We start from the raw sequence: 18657 nt of genomic DNA, 5'->3' as shown, positions 1-18657 counted from the left end.
CTCGAGCACCATTTCCAAGTACTCCAAAAAGGGAGGGTACTCTGAACTGCTCTTTGGTGGATAGGCACAAACACCAGTCAGTGCCCGTTCCCCCCACGCGAAGCTGCTGAGCTACTTATCCTCACAAGGGTGGTAAGACCTAGCTATCGTAAGGCAGGAGGTGGGGTACGCTCTGAACCACAAACACAGCGCAAATGGAGACAGACAACAGTCGCAGTCACAATCACACCAAGGGGCAATTTAGAGTGCCCAATTAATGCATGTTTTTGGGGTGTGGGGAGGGAGAAACTGGAGTGCTTGGAGAAAATCCACGGAGGCACGGTGAGAACTGGTAAAGCGTTGGCCTGAGGACCCAGGTTCAATCCCGGACCCGCCTGTGTTCTCCCCATGTCTGTGTGGGTTTTCTCCGGGCACTCCAGTTTCCCCTTCCCCACATCCCAAAAACATGCAACATTAATTGGCCACTCTAAATTGCCCCATAGGTGTGATTGTGAGTGCGGCAGTTTGTCTCAAATGCCCTGCGATTGCTTGGCAACCAGTTTGGGGTGTACCCCGCCTCCTGCCCCCTGACAGCTGGGATAGGCTCCAGCACTCGTCACGACTCTTGTGGGGATAATGTAAGTGGCTAAGAAAATGGATAGATGTGGGTTTTCCTATCTTACATTTTCTTTGCCGCTTATGCTCACGAGGGTCGCGGGGAGTGCTGGAGCCTATCCCAGATGTCATTGGGCAGGAGGCGGGGTACACCCTGAAATGGTTGCCAGCCATTCACACATGGAGACAATCAGCCGCACTCACAATCACACCTAGGGGCAATTTAGGGGCGATTTAGACCACAGGTGTCAAACTCAAGGCCCGGGGGCCAGACCCGGCCCACTGCATGATTTTATGTGGCCTTCGAAGGCAAATCATCTGTATCAACTTCTATGATTTTTTTTGTTCAAATCTGTATCATAAATTCAAATAGTTATGTCATATGAAAGATAATGTTGCATTATTGCAAGCATTTTTGCGCTACGAAACATCAACAATAGTTGAAAAACCCATTACCCTTGATTTCCGATTCCAAAATTAATCCATAAATGTAATGTGTAAATATGATGAGGCGGTTAAAGATTTTTCTGGTGTCACTGAGGAACACCGTAACGACGATGTGGCCCATGACAAAAACAAGCTTGACACCCCTGATTTAGAGTGTCAATTAATGTTGCATGTTATTAGGATGTGGGAGGAAACCGGAGTTACCGGAGAAAACCTACGCAGGCACGGGGAGAACATGCACATTCCACACAAGTGGGTCCGGGATTGAACCCAGGACCTCAGAACTGTGAGGCCAAAGCTTTTCAACTGAACCACTGTGCAGCCATCGAGCCTATCCCAACTCTATGAAACAAAAAAAAACATTATGTGAGGTTTTATTAGATCATTTGTTTATTTTAATATGACGGTGTTACGTGCTGGATACCAGATGAACCACTTTTGCTGAGGAAATAATTCAAATATATTTGCATTTTTTCCAGCTAATGACAAGCGCCATGATCACCAACTTAAAAAAAAAAAAAAATCACCGAGGGGGGTATTATCCAAACTTTGACCAAGTGCAATCTTTCAAATCTCTTGCATCACCAGAAGAACGTACAGTTATTACAGAAGGGTTACATATCTGCGTGACACACTTATAAAAAAAAATGACTTCTCGCATCTGGAGAGACTAGAGTAGTTGAAAGCTTCTGAAGTATGATATTGAATGCACGGCATACATATCACCTGCCAGCGATGCATACGAGCATAAGCGAGAGGAAGACGTCAAGCGAGGCTTGAAAGTGGTAAAGCGCAAACCACCCAACGACGTGCACGAACAAGCAAACCGGCGCGTCTGCAGAAATGCGCAAAGAAACCTCCTCTGATTTGCATGACTTTGAAGTTCGGCCGTTCCGCCGCGCGCATCAGCGGCTCTACATATATTTCTCGCGATTACATCTATATGGATTCCTCGGATGTGCCTGTTGGAGTGGAGCCCCCGCCGAGCCAAGTAGAGCGGAAAGGGGATCGAGGCGCAAGGGGACGAGGGGTGGTGGGGGTGGGGGGCTCCCATACATGCAGCCGATAAAGGGCTCCATTGTATGGATGAGTGGTGGCTCGTTTGCGCTCGAAAGCCTTTGGGCGAGCCTGATTCATCTGTTGAACGCGCGATGACGGGAAAAACTAACGCCGCGCTCCTTTCATACGCACGCGTCGATATTTCACAGGTCGACCTCCGTCAAGTCCACGTGCGCGTCGAAGCCATCGTGTCACCGAATTGATCACCACGCACATCGTCCCACTCCGACAACAACCGGGTGTTCCTCAAGCCTCTCCGAAACGATCCAAGAGGAGAAAAGAGAGGCGAAAAATGTGCAACACAAGACGCACTGAGACTTGTGTCACACTCCATTGCATGCTGCTGACACGCACGCGCACGGAAATAAAACACACATTACCGTGGATAATCTTCCAAGTGACTTGGATGAAAACTTATGCTGTTGGCGTCCGGTGGCTTTGTTAGTTTGCTCCTCTTGCTTCTTTGTTTGCAACGGACAATTTTCGGACGAGGAGGATTTGAACTTCCACTTTGCAGCCTTGCTTTTGTCTTCCCGGTCTTCAGCTTCAGACGCTGTCCAGAGGCGTGTGTTGCTGCTGCTGCTGCTGCTGCTGAAGGGATTTCCTGCTTTCTCTCCTCAGCCTCCCTGTTCTCCCGAATCCTCACTTTGATTGCGCAATCCCTCCCGCCCCCAGAAGATTTTTTTTACACCCCCCCCACCCTTAAATTCCAATCACCACTGTAACTACAGCGCGCTCTGTGCTCGAGAGACTTGAGAAAATAGAAACAAATGCGCTGCCCTAAAAAAAAAAAAAAAAAACTAATAATAATAATAAATGGCAGTCACCTATGGTACGACAGCAACCGGATCCATAATTTTATGAGTTGCAGTTATTCGAGCCTGTTAGTTCTTATCCATCCCTGCGTTCAGTTTGATGGGGGGGGGGGGGGGGCTTGAGCAAGTTGGAAGCGCTCCCGTCAGCTTTTTCCCCCCGCCATAGGTGAACATCTGTTAGTAAAGCGCCCACTTGCGTCTTTTTAGGGTTACTGCAGTTTTTTATTTTTTTGGGGGGGGGAGTGGGGGTCGTGCACGATTCTAGATTATCAAGTACACCCTTCATGATCATCACGTCTCGGGCAATTTTGTCGTATTCTCATTGGAATTGCAATTATTCTTTTTTTTTTTTTTTAAATCGCCATGCCGCTGATTGCACGTATTGATCCATCAGTCCAATCAGTGCCTCTTTTATCTTTGGACCACGTGACGCAGCGGCGTCCATTGTCCAGATGCGTTTTTCACTCCGGCCGTGCGGATATTGTAACAAGTGTTAGAGACCTCAACCTGGGTTACTTACTATTATGTAATGACACTGACAATGCTCTTCACAAATCTCCATAATAATTTTTTCATTTCATTTAAAACAAAGATAACATTATGTGCAAAGAAGTGTTCTGTTAAAAAATATATTATTAACGTGCGTCTTTTTCCACCGCATTACGCTCGATTAATCGTGCCGCATTTAAGCCCCGTTTGAAGCTTTTCCGATTACTTGATGAAAGCGCAACATTGAACGTAATGTGTTTATGAAAAGATATCATGGTTTATATCTACTTATACGTATGAATAGCAATGACGAAAACGCCCAAAGCGAAAACATGGAATTTTAACATAATTAATAATTTCTAATCGCAGAGAGTCGATTTAAGCATTATCATTTATAACGGCTGACTAATAAATATTTCATGAAACATCTGCTTCATAAGTGCATTTTATAGCAAAGCTGAGCCGATGCGCAGGGCTGTTTTCCTGCATCAACTTAAAGACCTGAGTCCACTACTTCTCTTCAACAAATATTTGGCCGGCACATATTTTATAAATTTCCTCCAGTCCGTGAATCACTGATGCTCCTCTTCAAGTCATCCATTTACAGTATATTAATTCAGTTAAAGGGCCACTGTCATGACATGCATGATTTTTAGTGTGTTATTCATGAAAAAAAAACAGCAGCCGACATGGACCCATGCGTTTTTTTTTTCCCCACCACAAAACCTGATTTAGACATAAACAGCTTTTTGTAACTCCCGCCATGAAAATGCTCTCGAGGGATTTGTTTTCGAAAAGAAGCAGGAAGTGATGTACATGGCAGGACCGCCCTCAAGTGGACTCGTTTGTTTCTATTGGTTTTACCGCTAGGAAGGTAGGTCGTTGTTCCTTCGTGTTAGCCGAAATGCTGGCTCGTTGCATTGCTGGGCATTGCTTGAACACTCGGGAGGATGGATTTACCCTTCATAAGTTTGGAAGAGACCAGGTTTGTCGTGAAAAATGGATTGCGCGGGAGCAAAAGACAAAAGACACCATGAAAATGCTCTCGAGGATTTGTTTTCGAGAAGAAGCAGGAAGTGACGTAAAGGACAGCGGCGCCCCCAAGTGGACTCATTTGTTTCCATTAGTTTTAGTTCCATTAGCTTCTTGTTCCTTCGTGTTAGCCAAAATGCAGAGTAACCCAAGTCACAGCGATTCGGTGCCCTTTTATTTGATCCTGTCCTTTTGAGTTCTTAGTTTGCCCCATAGTCATCGGACCTTGCTGCATGTCTCTTGGATCCCGCCTAGCCTAACGTTTCTGTACCTCCGCCTTGTCGGACTGCTCCACCGTGTATGACCCGGTTTCCGGAATAAACCACTTTGAACATAATGCCTCTACCTTGAAGTCCGGCATTTGGGTCCGCCCCCATACCGGAGGTTCGTGACAACATCCCAAGAACATGCAACATTAATTGGACACCCTAAATTTGCCCATAGGTGCGATTGTGAGTGCGGCCGTTTGTCTCAATGTGCTGTGTGATTGGCTGGCAACCGGTTCAGGGTGTACCTTTCCTCCTGCCCGTTGACTGCTAGGATTGGCTCCAGCACTCCCAAGACCCTTGTGAGGATAAGTGGCCAAGAAAATGGATGGATGGATGGAAACTGAAATCTCGAGTTAAAAACGGCATTTTAAATTCACTTGCGTTATACTGGTCTGATGTTTCAGTTTGTTTAATGAGCTTGAATATTAAAAGGGAAATTTCTCTTGTGTACTCATGAGGTACGAATTTATGCTTGGTTCTCATGATGCATTAAGGAATAATTAGAATGTATGCGTTTCAGTCATCCGTGAGCATTTTGAGTTATTCAAGAGTAATTGGACTGTAAACATTTTTTTTCAAATGTCTTTGGTCATAACAGAGCACATAATTACCTTGTCAAAATGTACTTAACGTTCCATAACCGGCATCATCTCTTTATTCGCTTGGCATTCGTGGTGGAGAAGGGACTGGGACAAATTGTTTATGAAAAATTGATGACATCAACTTGGGGAAAAAGAAAGTAAAGCGCAAGCTGTGTTCGCTGTCCAACCAATTTGTCGCTGAGGAAAAGATGCTATTTTATTGCAACATCTCTTTCACCTACTGTATGTTTTTTTCCCCCCTCCAAATGGCACATGTTGAAGCGTGGGTGGGGACGTTTCAGACTGGCCGGAAGTTTACAAAATATACGCGCATGCGCATTAATCACAAGGAGACTTTTCAGCACCAGGAGGGCTCGGACCGTCGCACCGGAACTCAACCCACAGTGATGGAAGCGTGATCCCACAGTATCGTAATGGAACTACTGGACGGACACCTGCATCCAGGATGGACTCTCAAGGGCTCACTCTCACTGAAACGGGTCAAGCAATCAACAGTCATTTCAATTCTTGATGGGGTTTTTTTCACTACTGCCCTCTTTTGGTCGAGGGTGAAATTACAATCATCCATACTGTGATGTGATGTCCATCCATCCATCCATCCATCCATCCATTTTCTACCACTTTTCCGGGTCGGGCCGTGTGGGAAGTAGCTTCAGCAGGGATACCCTCACTTCCCTTTCCCCAGCCACTTCTAGCTCTTCCGGAGGGATCCCGAGGCGTTCCCAAGCCAGCCGAGAGACAAAGTCTCTCCAGCGTGTCCTGGGTCATCTTTGGGGTCTCTTTCAGATGAGACATGCCCGGAACACCTCACCAGGGAGGTGCCCGGGAGGCATCCCCAGCCACTTCATCTGGCTCCTTTCAATGTAGAGGAGCCAGCCGAGAGACATAATTTAAGGATCATGGGAGAACTGAACTCCCATCGAGATGGGATGAGAAGCTCGGTCATCCAGGAGGGGGTCAGTGTCGAGTCACTGCTCCTCTACATTGAAAGGAGCCAGATGAAGTGGCTGGGGATGCCTCCCGGGCACCTCCCTGGTGAGGTGTTCCGGGCATGTCTCATCTGAAAGAGACCCCAAAGATGACCCAGGACACGCTGGAGAGACTATGTCTCTCGGCTGGCTTGGGAACGCCTCGGGATCCCTCCGGAAGAGCTGGAAGAAGTGGCTGGGGAAAGGGAAGTCTGGGTATCCCTGCTGAAGCTACTTCCCCCGCGACCGATCTGGAAAAGGAGTAGATAATGGATGGATGGATGAATTTGGACCGAATGTTGTGAATACTCAGCGTGGGACGCCCCCGGTGATGACTTCAGTGGACTAAGAATCATTCTGTGAAATCTTACTACCCAAATTGGAGCCGTATTTGTGCGCGTTTGAAGCAACGCGGCCTAGCTTAGCCTAGCCAAGCTTGCTACCAACATCAGTAATGAAGCCTAACCCATCTGTGAATTACAGGGCACGTTTATTCACTCGCTCATTCACACCGAGTATTCAACGTTTTTGGAATGTGCGAGGAAACGGTCAATCCAGAGAGCATCTACGCCAGGGGGTGTCAGGGGGTGTTTTTCACAGGCCACATTGTAGTTCCGCTTTTGCTCAGAGGTCCGTTGTGACTGAAATCATAAAAATCTTTAACCTCCTCATCAAGGGTAATGGGTTTTTCAACTATTGTTGCTTGGTAACACAGAAAATGCTTGCAATATTTCAAGGTTATCATTTATGATATGGCGATTTGAAATCTTGGTACAGATTTGGACAAAAACCATGGAAGTTGACACGCATTATTTGCCTTTGCGGGCCACATAAAATCATGTGGTGGGCCGGATCTGGCCCGTGGGCTTTGAGTTTGAAAACTGTGAACCACGCTATGCAAACACAAGAACATGCAAAGGCCACATAGGAAGGTCCAGGCCGAAAGTCGAACCCAGAACTTTTGACTGTGAGGAAAACGTCCTGATATCCATGCTGCCTCAATCATGTAAAATGTTGGTTTGAGATGCATCATTCCATGTTAATCATTTTTTAAAACAGGGGGGACATTTTTGTTTCACACTCAAATTGGCACATTTGGTCACCGTGTACAGTGACCTAACAAAAATCATTTGTAAAAAAAAAAATTAGAAAGAGCAAGAGGCAAATGAGATAAAGGGCACGCATACAAATAAGGTGGTAGTAATTGCCAAATATCATACATAAATTATGACGTTCAAATAACAGGTAAAACAATAAAATCTAGAGAAAAAACACACACACACACACACACATATATATATATATATATATATATATATATATAAAACCTACCAAAAAATGAATGTTCTACTTGCCCACTTTTAGTGACTCACTGTGTAATTTTTATGATGGTTGCGTGTCTTATTTTGTGAAGACGGTTTAAAAAGTCAAATGAGGTCGTTTTTATGGATAGTTCAAGAAGCCCTTTGAAGACTTTTTGAAGACAGGAGTACAATCTAGTTCAGCACACAAATATTTTAAGAAGATTTTTCTTTTGCTGACTTGAGGACAACAGATTTCCATCCCCTTCGCAGCTCATCTGTTACCAAAATACAGATGTCAGTCTACCGCTACTTCGCGCCGCCTTCAGAGCCTCGCTCACACATAAATTCTGAGTAGGCCACCTGTGAGCGACGGAGACAAAGTGGCACGTTAAATAAAGATAAAAACACCTCAAAGCTATATAAATCCCCACATAAATAAAGCTGGGAAAACCTGGTGCAAATAACAGATGAAAGTTTCCATTTGTCATAACCGCAGAAGGCTCCATCGATACCTGAGCTGACGCTTTAAAATGTCAACTGACGTATTTTGGATCGTGTGGTTCTCAATTGTCAGTCGGACTCTGAAGAGGCGGGCGATGATGGAGGTCACATCGGTAGTGAGCCAGACGGAACACAGTGAAGAAAATAAGTATTTGAGCACCCTGCTATATTGCAAGTTCTCCCACTTAGAAATCATGGAGGGGTCTGAAATTTTCATTGTAGGTGCACGTCCACTGTGTGAGAGATAATCGAAAAAGAAAAAAATCCAGAAATCCCAATGTATGATTTTTTTCAACGATTTGGTACAGTAGCCTTTGTTTGCAATTACTGAGGTCAAACATTTCCTTTAGTTTTTCCACCAGGTTTGCACACACTGCAGGAGGGATTTTGGTCCACTCCTCCACACAGATCTTCTCTGGATCAGACAGGTTTCTGGGCTGTCGCTGAGAAACACAGAGTTTCAGCTCCCTCAAAAGATTTTCTATTGGGTTTAGGTCTGGAGATTGGCTAGACTGCGCCAGAACCTTGATATGCTTCTTATGGAGCCACTCCTTGGTTTTCCTGGCTGTGTGCTTCGGCTCTGACTGAGGGAAAGAGGTTGTTCCCCAAAATCACAAAATACATTGCCGCGGTCATCTTCTCCTTAATACAGTGCAGTCGTCCTGTCCCATGTGCAGAAAAATGCCCCCCAAAACATGACACTACCACACCCATGATTCACAGTAGGGGTGGTGTTCTTGGGAAGGAACTCATCATTCATCCTCCTCCAAACATGGTTAGTGGAATTATGACCAAAAGTTCCCTTTTGGTCTCATCTGACCACAAAACCTTCTCCCATGACTACTTTGTATCATCCAAATGATCATTGGCAAACTTAAGACAGGCCTCGACATGTACTGGTTTAAGCAGGGGAACTTTCTGTGCCATGCATGATTTCAAACCATGACGTCTTAGTGTATTACCAAGAGTCACCTTGGAAACGGTGGTCCCAGCTCTTTTCAGGTCATTGACCAAGTCCTGTCGTGCAGTCCTGGGCTGATTCCTCACCTTTCTAAGGATCACTGAAACCCTACGAGGTGATATCTTGCATGGGGTTCCACTCCGATTGAGACTGACCGTCATGTTTAGCTTCTTCCATTTTCTAATGATTGCTCCAACAGTGGACATTTTTTCACCAAGCTGCTTGGCAATTTACCCGTAGCCCTTTCCAGCCGTGTGGAGTTGTACAATTTTGTCTCTGGTGTCTTTGGACAGCTCTTTGCTCTTGGCCACATTAAAAGTTTGAGTCTTACTGATTGTACGGGGTGGATCTGGTTCAGGGTAATCCATGGAGTGGAGGTGGACTTTTAAAGGCGGTCTAACAGGTCTTTGAGGGTCAGAATTCTTGCTGATAGACAGGTGTTCAAATACTTATTTGCAGCTGTATCTCACAAATATATCATTGAAAAATCATACATTGTGATTTCTGGATTTTTCTTTTTAGATTATCTCTCACACAGTGGACATGCACCTCCAATGAAAATTTCAAACCCCTCCATGATTTCTAAGTGGGAGAACTTGCAATATAGCAGGGTGTTCAAATACTTATTTTCTTCACTGTAGTTGCAGGCGCGATGCCATGAATCTGTCCGCCTGCTGTCCTGCCTCCGGAGACTGCAGCCCCCCGCCGGTGTAATTGTCGCCGCGGGTGGCCCCCACCGCAACAAGGATTCTTCAACTGCTCTCTGCTCTGACGGCGGATGACTCGTCTTCGTGTCGATACTTGTGACTTTGTGCCGTGGAAGGTGACGGCCCCGCCCCGCGGGATGTACCGTACGCGCCCGAACGTCCAATGATTCAGTGCTCGAGCAACTTTTCTCAAAAGACATTCAAAATCTGATCCAAAAGTCAAACAAGAACTGAAAAGACGGAATGAAACAAAGCTCAGCGGCCTGGTATCAGCTAATCTCTCTCTCGCTTTCCTCTCTGTAGTTTATTTACTCAGCTTGTCCATGCGCATGTGCGTCTGTGTGCATATACCATTTGTCCTATTTCTACTTCTGCCCAAGATACTCGTGATGATTATCCAAAGATTCAAACTCTAATGTGGATCTGTATTAATTTTACTGCCTTTTCCCCCCCTGTCATTGTTATAGTCGATGATAAAACGGGATGAAAGCTATATAAAAATACATTTCCTCAGACTAAGCCAATGACAAAACGGAATGACTTTTTTTTTAGACTAAAAACAAGACGCAAATGTCTGCCAGAGACAAGATCCAATCAGAGCCAATTTTGTTTTAAGAGGCTGAAAGAGTTGACAAGAGAACCAATCACAACGATATGGTACAGATGATTTGGTGGACAGCTCGTCAAGTAATATCGACATTTAGAGCCTCTTTGGCTTCTCATTTTTGCCTGAAGGGGAAATCCGCTGGTTAGCATTAACATATCCAATAGTTCATGTAATACAGTATGTACTCTATTTTGACAATATGATGTTAAATCCGCTCTCATTTAATAGTGTTTTGAGTGCTCACGGCTGTGTATGGAAGTATTCCTCCGTCGTCCCGATCAACCGAGCGGTCGAGCCGCTCACGGCTGTGTATAGAAAGAAGTATTCCTCCGTCTTCCCGATCAACTGGTACTGCTATGTCTTCATCAAGTGAGGATCATCTTCTTTTTCTTTCGGCTTGTCCCGTTAGGGGTCGCCACAGCCATCTAAGCCTATCTCGTACATCCTCCTCTCTAACACCCACAACATCCATCAATCTTCTCTTTGGTCTTCCTCTCGCTCTCTCTTCCTTGGCAGCTCCATCCTCAGCACCCTTCTACCAATATACTCACTCTATCACCTCTGGACATCTCCAAAACATCCATCTTTGGCTCTCCCTCTCATGAGCTCATTTCTAATCCTATCCAGCCTGTTCACACCGAGAAAGAACCTTAACATCTTCATTTCTGCCACCTCAGTTCTGCTTCCTGTTGTCTCTTCAGTGCCACCGTCTCTAATCCGCAGATCATGGCCGGCCTCACCACTGTTTTATAAACTTTGCCCTTCTTCCTAGCGGATACTCTTCTGACACATAGAACACCAGACACCTTCGGCCAACTGTTCCAACCTGCTTGGACCCGTTTCACCTCAGCATCTTCATTTCTGCCACCTCCAGTTCTGCTTCCTGTTGTCTCTTCAGTGCCACCGTCTCCAATCCGTACATCATGGCCGGCCTCACCACTGTTTTATAAGCTTTGCCCTTCATCCTAGCGGAGACTCTTCTGCCACAGAGAACACCAGACACCTTCCGCCAACTGTTCCAACCTGCTTGGACCTGTTTATTCTGATATTTCTTCATCAGATGTGGAAAAATCCAAGAAATCAGTGCTGGGCATAAATGGTGTCCCATGTAATCGAGCCTTTGTTGCGGCACGTAACACGTCAAATCTGCAAAGATAGGTCATGTGACTCGCGAAAATAGCACCGCCCCAGAAAATTCACAATTGTCGATAAAAATCTTCTCAAAACACTATTAAATGCGAGAGGATTTAACATCACATTGTCAAAATAGAGTACATATTACATGACCAATTGGATACATTGTTAATGCAAACCACTGGATTTCCCCTTTGAGAACTTCCTGCAGCTTATGTTCACGATATAAGATATCAAGATATGTTCTTTGTTGTGAATGTCGTACCAGGGCAGCACCGACTGCCGGAGAAAAATTCCCTGTGTGTTTTGTCACACTTGGCCATCAAAACCTGATTCTGATATTCACGTCTCTGATTGGCCTGCGTGTGACTGGATTGTTTTTTGTGTGGTGCCCATGCATGCAAGAGAAAACCATATAGCACAGTAAAGAAAGAAGTTCCCTTGGGGGGTTAAACTGTATAGCTGGATGTAATTTATATTTAAAAAAATAAATTAAATTAAATTCAATTAAATTAGAGGAAATAAATCCATGACCGTTATCTTGACAGCTAACACCAACGATATGACTCATTTAAATTAGCATTTGTCAAAACTGAATTTATTTTCAGGAATGTTACCAATTTTTTGTTTCATCTTCCATCTATCCATTAATTTTCTTATGCGCTTATCCTCACAAGGGCCGCAGGAGTGCCGGAGCCTATCCTAGCAGTCACCGGGCAGGAGGCGGGGTACACGATGAACTGGTTGCCAGTCAATCGCAGGGCACATCGAGACAGGCCAGAGTCGCACTCACAATTACACCTAAGAGCAATTTTAGAGTGTCCAATGAATGTCGCATGTTTTTGGGATGTGGGAGAAAACCGGAGCACCCGGAGAAAACCCAAGCAGGCACGGGGAGAGCATGCAAACTCCGGGATTCGAAACCCGGTCCTCAGAACTGTGAGGCGTCCGCTCTGATGTGTCCCAGCACCATGCCACCCTGTTAGATTTTTGGAAAGCAATAATAGTGCTACACTTAAATTTTTTTCACTCCAAAATTTTGAGAATATTTCAAGGATCATTCTAAACAGCAACTCCAACACCTAAGATTCAACCCGTGTTCGTGGTTTATTTATCAAAAAATATGGCATCTAATTCATAATTTACTTGCCTCTGCGAGCTTCCAATAAAGAATGTTCAGTCACATCTTTCTTTGCAACCATTTATCTTGAGTACAGTCCGCCTCGGAGGACTTCACGGGGAACGAGTATCAATCAAACAAACAACCCCCGAACCCACCGCCCCACCCCCGCAAAAAAAAAACAAAAAACAAACAAACAACAACAACAAAGCAAGACAGAGTTCTTTCCATAGGGTCTACAACACAAAATGAAATGAAAGTTGAAACTGTAGACCTGTGATTTGGAACAGAATTCCGGTAGACTGGTGCAGAAAATGTAAGAAATCCTTGTTTTGTAAAGCAATGAATTACTTTTGGCGGAGTACGTGGTCACGTGACATGAGAAGGCCGCCTTGGGTTGCGCACTACTTCCCGTTTTTCATTTGGTTGTTTTATTTTCATGGCCTAGGAGTGTTTTTCATACAAGTATTAGCAATAATTATAACTCACACATATGTATCCAATATATAGTATATAAAATAAAATGTGTTAGTGTCCTGTATATCAGTGGAAGTGTATGATTGACTGACTTAAAGATGTTTCCCCTTGTGCATGGAAATAAATTTAATCCATCCATCCATTTTCTTTTGCTGCTTATCCTCACGAGGGTCGCAGGGAATGCCGAAGCCTATCCGAGCGGTCAACGGGCAGGAGTCGGGGTACACCCTGAACTGGTTGCCAGCCAATCCCAGGGCACATGGAGGCAAACAGTCGCACTCATAATCACACCTAGGGGCAATTTGGAGTCTCCAATTAATGCCGGATGTTTATGGAATGTGGGAGGAAAGCAGAGTGCCCGGAGGAAACCCACGCAGGCACAAGGAGAACATGCAAAATCCACACAGGCGGGTCCAGGATCGAACCCAGGACCTCAGAACTGTGAGGCCAATGCTTTACCAGCTGACCTCCTGTCCCGCTAAATAAATTTAATAATACATAATAACATTTGTGTTTTGAATGTGGCCCTCTTCAATGGAAGTTTATGGAACATATTTCATTTAGCCAAAGGGGGACTCCTTCACTTCCTACCTCTCATTTTATAACACTTCTTGTCATCCAGTTCTTCCTGGTCTGGCCCAGTGCTGTCTACTTTGCATCGGGTGTCATCATCCATCTCTTTTCTGAGCTGCTTATCCTAACAAGGGTGGAGCCAATGGACCTTTCCGATGGCGACCTTCAGCTCCGCCCCCTTAGCCATGTCCCACAAGCTTCCAAAATGGCGACTGAACAGAACAGGTGTGAACTGGATTCTCTATCATGTATTTCAGATAATATTGGGCTATGTTGTTTGCCGAATGTGTCAGAGTTGTCCAAGAGAGTTCTACAGAGAGGTCTCAACTATTTCACGCAAAGATATGTACACGGAATTAATATTTTGGATGGAGCAGGGCGCAATGTCAGAGTTACAGCGAAACGTTGGCGATCGATGCAAAAAAGTTTGACGCCTCACAAACTTCCAATTGAAATCGAACAGGCTAAAATAGTGGAATCATACTGCGCATGTAAAGCAGGGTGAGTACTTTTTACTTGGAAAGATCACAAGAAATATCATTGTAGTCTTTATTAGTGAGTGGGTGTATTCATTTGACTTGGCTCAAACTCAAACCAAGTGCTCCGATGTGACACAAATAGGCAAATAGATATTTCTCTTACATGACATACCGACTCTTCGGTATAAAACATTACACACTTCATTCAGCAGGTCACTGAGACACTAACAAAGTGAAAGTTGTTCTCCTGCAATGTATGAAAGACCGATAATAATTCAATTAAACTCAGAAAAGATACTTCTCCCTCACTTAGCTTCGAACATACAGTCTTGTGTTTTTTAATATTGTCCACATTTAGTTGTACATGCGCTCTTCCGCAAGCTTCTATCCATCGTAGACACTTGGTCAACTCTGTTTTAGGTTTTGGAAAATGAATCAAGCGGGCCCCTTGTAAGCTAGCAGGATCTCTTTCATCAGAATTGCACGTTCCCCAACCGCATCTGAGGACCATTTTCTTCGAAACGTTAACTTTTCCAAGCGCACACTACTGGCAACCAGCAACGTTTGTGGGACAACATGGCGGCAGGGGCGTGTCAAGACAATGCGGCTATCTGATTGGCTATTATTGTACGAGTCATTGAAAGGTCGTAAAGGTCCATCCCAGCTGTCATCAGGGGTACACCCTGAACTGGTTGCCACCCAATCGCGAGGCACAGGGCCTCGAACATTTTGGATTATTTTGACACAAACATTCGAGTTATCGTGTTTTTGATCATATATTACAGTTTTTGGTGCAGCAACTACTGGCTCCACATCTGCAGTCGGGACAGATGCAAGGCTCACGGCATAACACCCTAAGAATGGCTAACACAGGTAAACTGCTCCAGCGGCTGTAGACTAAAAACTCCTGCCTGGTATTTGTGTAAGGTCAAGAAAGTTCATTGAATTCATTCTAACATTAACATGTAACGGTGGCACGGTGGCTCAGCGAGAAAGCGTTGGCCTCACAGTTCTGAGGACGGGGATTCAATCCAGGCCCTCCCCATGTGGAGTCTGCATGTTCTCCCCGTGCCTGCGTGGGTTTTCTCCGGGCTCTCCGGTTTCCTCCCACATTCCAAGAACGTGCAACATTAATTCTTCTTTTCCTTTCGGCTTGTCCCGTTAGGGGTCGCCACAGCGTGTCATCTTAGCCTATTTCCTGCATCTTCCTCTCTAACCCCAACTGCCCGCATGTCTTCCATCACCACATCCATAAACCTTCTCTTTGGTCTTCCTCTCGCTCTTTTGCCTGGGAGCTCCATCCTCAGCATCCTTCTACCAATATACTCACTCTCTCGCCTCTGAACATGTCCAAACCATCGAAGTCTGCTCTCTCGAATCTTGTCTCCAAAACATCCAGCTTTGGCTGTCCCTCTAATGATCTCATTTCTAATCCTATCCAACCTGTTCACTCCGAGCGAGAACCTCAGCATCTTCATTTCTTCTACCTCCAGTTCCGCTTCCTGTTGTTTCTTCAGTGCCACCGTCTCTAATCCGTACATCATGGCCGGCCTCACCACTGTTTTGTAAACTTTGCCCTTCATCCTAGCAGACACTCTTCTGTCACATAACACACCAGACACCTTTCGCCAGCTGTTCCAACCTGCTTGGACCCGTTTCTTCACTTCCTGACCACACTCTCCATTGCTCTGTATTGTTGATGCCAAGTATTTGAAGTCGTCCACCCTCGCTATCGCCTTCCACTTCCCCCTCCGCCCCTCTCATTCACGCACATATATTCTTTTTTACTTCTGATAATCTTCATTCCTCTCCTTTCCAGTGCATGTCTCCATCTTTCCAATTGTTCCTCTGCATGCTCCCTGCTTTCACTGCATATGACAATATCATCTGCGAACATCATGGTCCAAGGGGATTCCAGTCTAACCTCATCTGTCAGCCTATCCATTACCACTGCAAACAGGAAGGGGCTCAGAGCTGATCCCTGATGCAGTCCCACCTCCACCTTAAATTCCTCTGTCACACCTAAGGCACACCTCACCATTGTTCTGCTGCCATCATACATGTCCTGTACTATTTTAACATACTTCTCTGCCACACCAGACTTACGCATGCAGTACCACAGTTCCTCTCTTGGTACTCTGTCATAGGCTTTCTCTCGATCCACAAAGACGCAATGTAGCTCCTTCTGACCTTCTCTGTACTTTTCCACGAGCATCCTCAAGGCAAATAATGCATCTGTGGTACTCTTTCTAGGCATGAAACCATACTGTTGCTCGCAGATACTTAGTTCTGTCCTGAGTCTAGCCTCCACTACTCTTTCCCATAACTTCATTGTGTGGCTCATCAACTTTATTCCTCTATAGTTCCCACAGCTCTGAACATCCCCTTTGTTCTTTAAAATGGGAACTAGAACACTTTTCCTCCATTCTTCAGGCATCTTTTCGCCCGCTAGTATTCTGTTGAATAAGTTGGTCAAAAACTCCACAGCCATCTCTCCAAATTGCTTCCATACCTCTACCGGTATGTCATCAGGACCAACTGCCTTTCCATTTTTCATCCTTTGTAGTGCCTTTCTGACTTCCCCCTTAGTAATCATTTCCACTTCCTGGTCCTTCACTCTTGCCTCTTCAACTCTTCCTTCTCTCTCATTTTCTTCATTCATCAACTTCTCAAAGTATTCTTTCCATCTATTTAGTACACTACCGGCACCAGTCAACACATTTCCATCTCTATCCTTAATCACCCTGACCTGCTGCACATCCTTCCCATCTCTATCCCTCTGTCTGGCCAACCTGTAGAGATCCTTTTCTCCTTCTTTCGTGTCCAACCTGGTGTACATGTCTTCATATGCCTCTTGTTTAGCCTTTGCCACCTCTACCTTTGCCCTACGTCGCATCTCGATGTACTCCTTTCGCCTCTCCTCAGTCCTCTCAGTATCCCACTTCTTCTTCGCTAATCTCTTTCCTTGTATGACTCCCTGTACTTTGGGGTTCCACCACCAAGTCTCCTTCTCCCCTTTCCTACCAGATGACACACCAAGTACTCTCCTGCCTGTCTCTCTGATCACCTTGGCTGTCGTCGTCCAGTCTTCCGGGAGCTTCGGTTGTCCATCGAGAGCCTGTCTCACCTCTTTCCGGAAGGCCGCACGACATTCTTCCTTTCTCAGCTTCCACCACATGGTTCTCTGCTCTACCTTTGTCTTCTTAATCTTCCTACCCACCACCAGAATCATCCTACATACTACCATCCTATGCTGTCGAGCTACACTCTCCCCTACCACTACTTTACAGTCAGTAACCTCCTTCAGATTACATCGTCTGCACAAAATATAATCTACCTGCGTGGTTCTACCTCCGCTCTTGTAGGTCACTATATGTTCCTCCCTCTTCTGGAAATAAGTGTTCACTACAGCCATCTCCATCCTTTTTGCAAAGTCCACCACCATCTGCCCTTCAAAGTTCCTTTCCTGGATGCCGTACTTACCCATCACTTCTTCATCGCCCCTGTTTCCTTTACCAATATGTCCATTACAATCTGCACCAATCACAACTCTCTCGCTGTCTGGGATTCTCAGAACTACTTCATCTAGTTCCTTCCAGAATTTCTCTTTCAACTCTAGGTCACATCCTACCTGTGGTGCATAGCCGCTAACCACATTATACATAACACCCTCAATTTCAAATTTTAGTCTCATCACTCGATCTGATACTCTTTTCACCTCCAAGACATTCTTAGCCAGCTCTTCCTTTAAAATAACCCCTACTCCATTTCTCTTCCCATCTACTCCGTGGTAGAATAATTTAAACCCTGCTCCCAAACTTCTAGCCTTACTACCTTTCCACCTGCTCTCTTGGATGCACAGAATATCAACCTTTCTCCTAATCATCATGTCAACCAACTCCTGAGCTTTTGCTGTCATAGTCCCTACACTCAGTTGTAGGCTCTGTGCATTCCTCTTTTTCTTCTGACGATGGATCCGGTCTAAATTGGAGTGATTGTGAGAGCGGCTGTCTGTCTCGATGTGCCCTGCGATTGGCTGGTAACCAGTTCGGGGTGTGCCACGCCTCCTGCCTGTTGACAGCTGGGATAGGCTCCAGTATTCCCCGGGACCCTCGTGAGGATAAGCGGCAAAGAAAATGGACGGATGGAACTTCAGATAACAGGAGTAAATAAAAAAAAATGTGATTCTATAGCTAAGAAAGGTTTTATCTGATCACTCCAGTTTTCCTCATTTTGCTTGGTGATCTCTCTCTCTTTCATCCATCGCCACAGATTATAGCGGGTGAAAATGTCGTCTCCATTCACAGCGTGAATGGACATCGTCCATGAATGTAATCTAATTGAGGGAAATGTTCTCAGCTGTATCCAGCACTCATTGTTCTGCATTCCGTCATTTTGTCAGCAGAACCACAAACGCACCTCTGCAATCACGATCTACGGGATAAATCATGTTTGGCGATATTCCTTGGAAGCAACCGCAGTCAGAATAAATTTGTCGTGCATTTTTTTTTTTTTTTTT

General features: G+C 45.2%; 1 protein-coding gene across 2 annotated transcripts in view; it reads right to left on the bottom strand.

The window, feature by feature from the left end:
* The window catches only part of grm4 (glutamate receptor, metabotropic 4), a 174506-nt gene extending 171808 nt beyond the window's left edge, over positions 1–2698 (bottom strand). For both annotated transcript variants that reach the window (XM_061844055.1, XM_061844037.1), the window contains exon 1: positions 2481–2698. The gene's annotated coding sequence lies outside the window, so the exon portion shown is untranslated. The remainder of the gene's footprint in view (positions 1–2480) is intronic.
* Between the last annotated feature and the right edge of the window lie 15959 nt (positions 2699–18657).

Source organism: Syngnathoides biaculeatus, chromosome 2 (assembly GCF_019802595.1).
Source record: "Syngnathoides biaculeatus isolate LvHL_M chromosome 2, ASM1980259v1, whole genome shotgun sequence".
NCBI classification, from domain to species: domain Eukaryota; kingdom Metazoa; phylum Chordata; class Actinopteri; order Syngnathiformes; family Syngnathidae; genus Syngnathoides; species Syngnathoides biaculeatus.
Note: the sequence above shows the minus strand (reverse complement) of the source record. Positions and strands in the feature narration are given on the sequence as shown.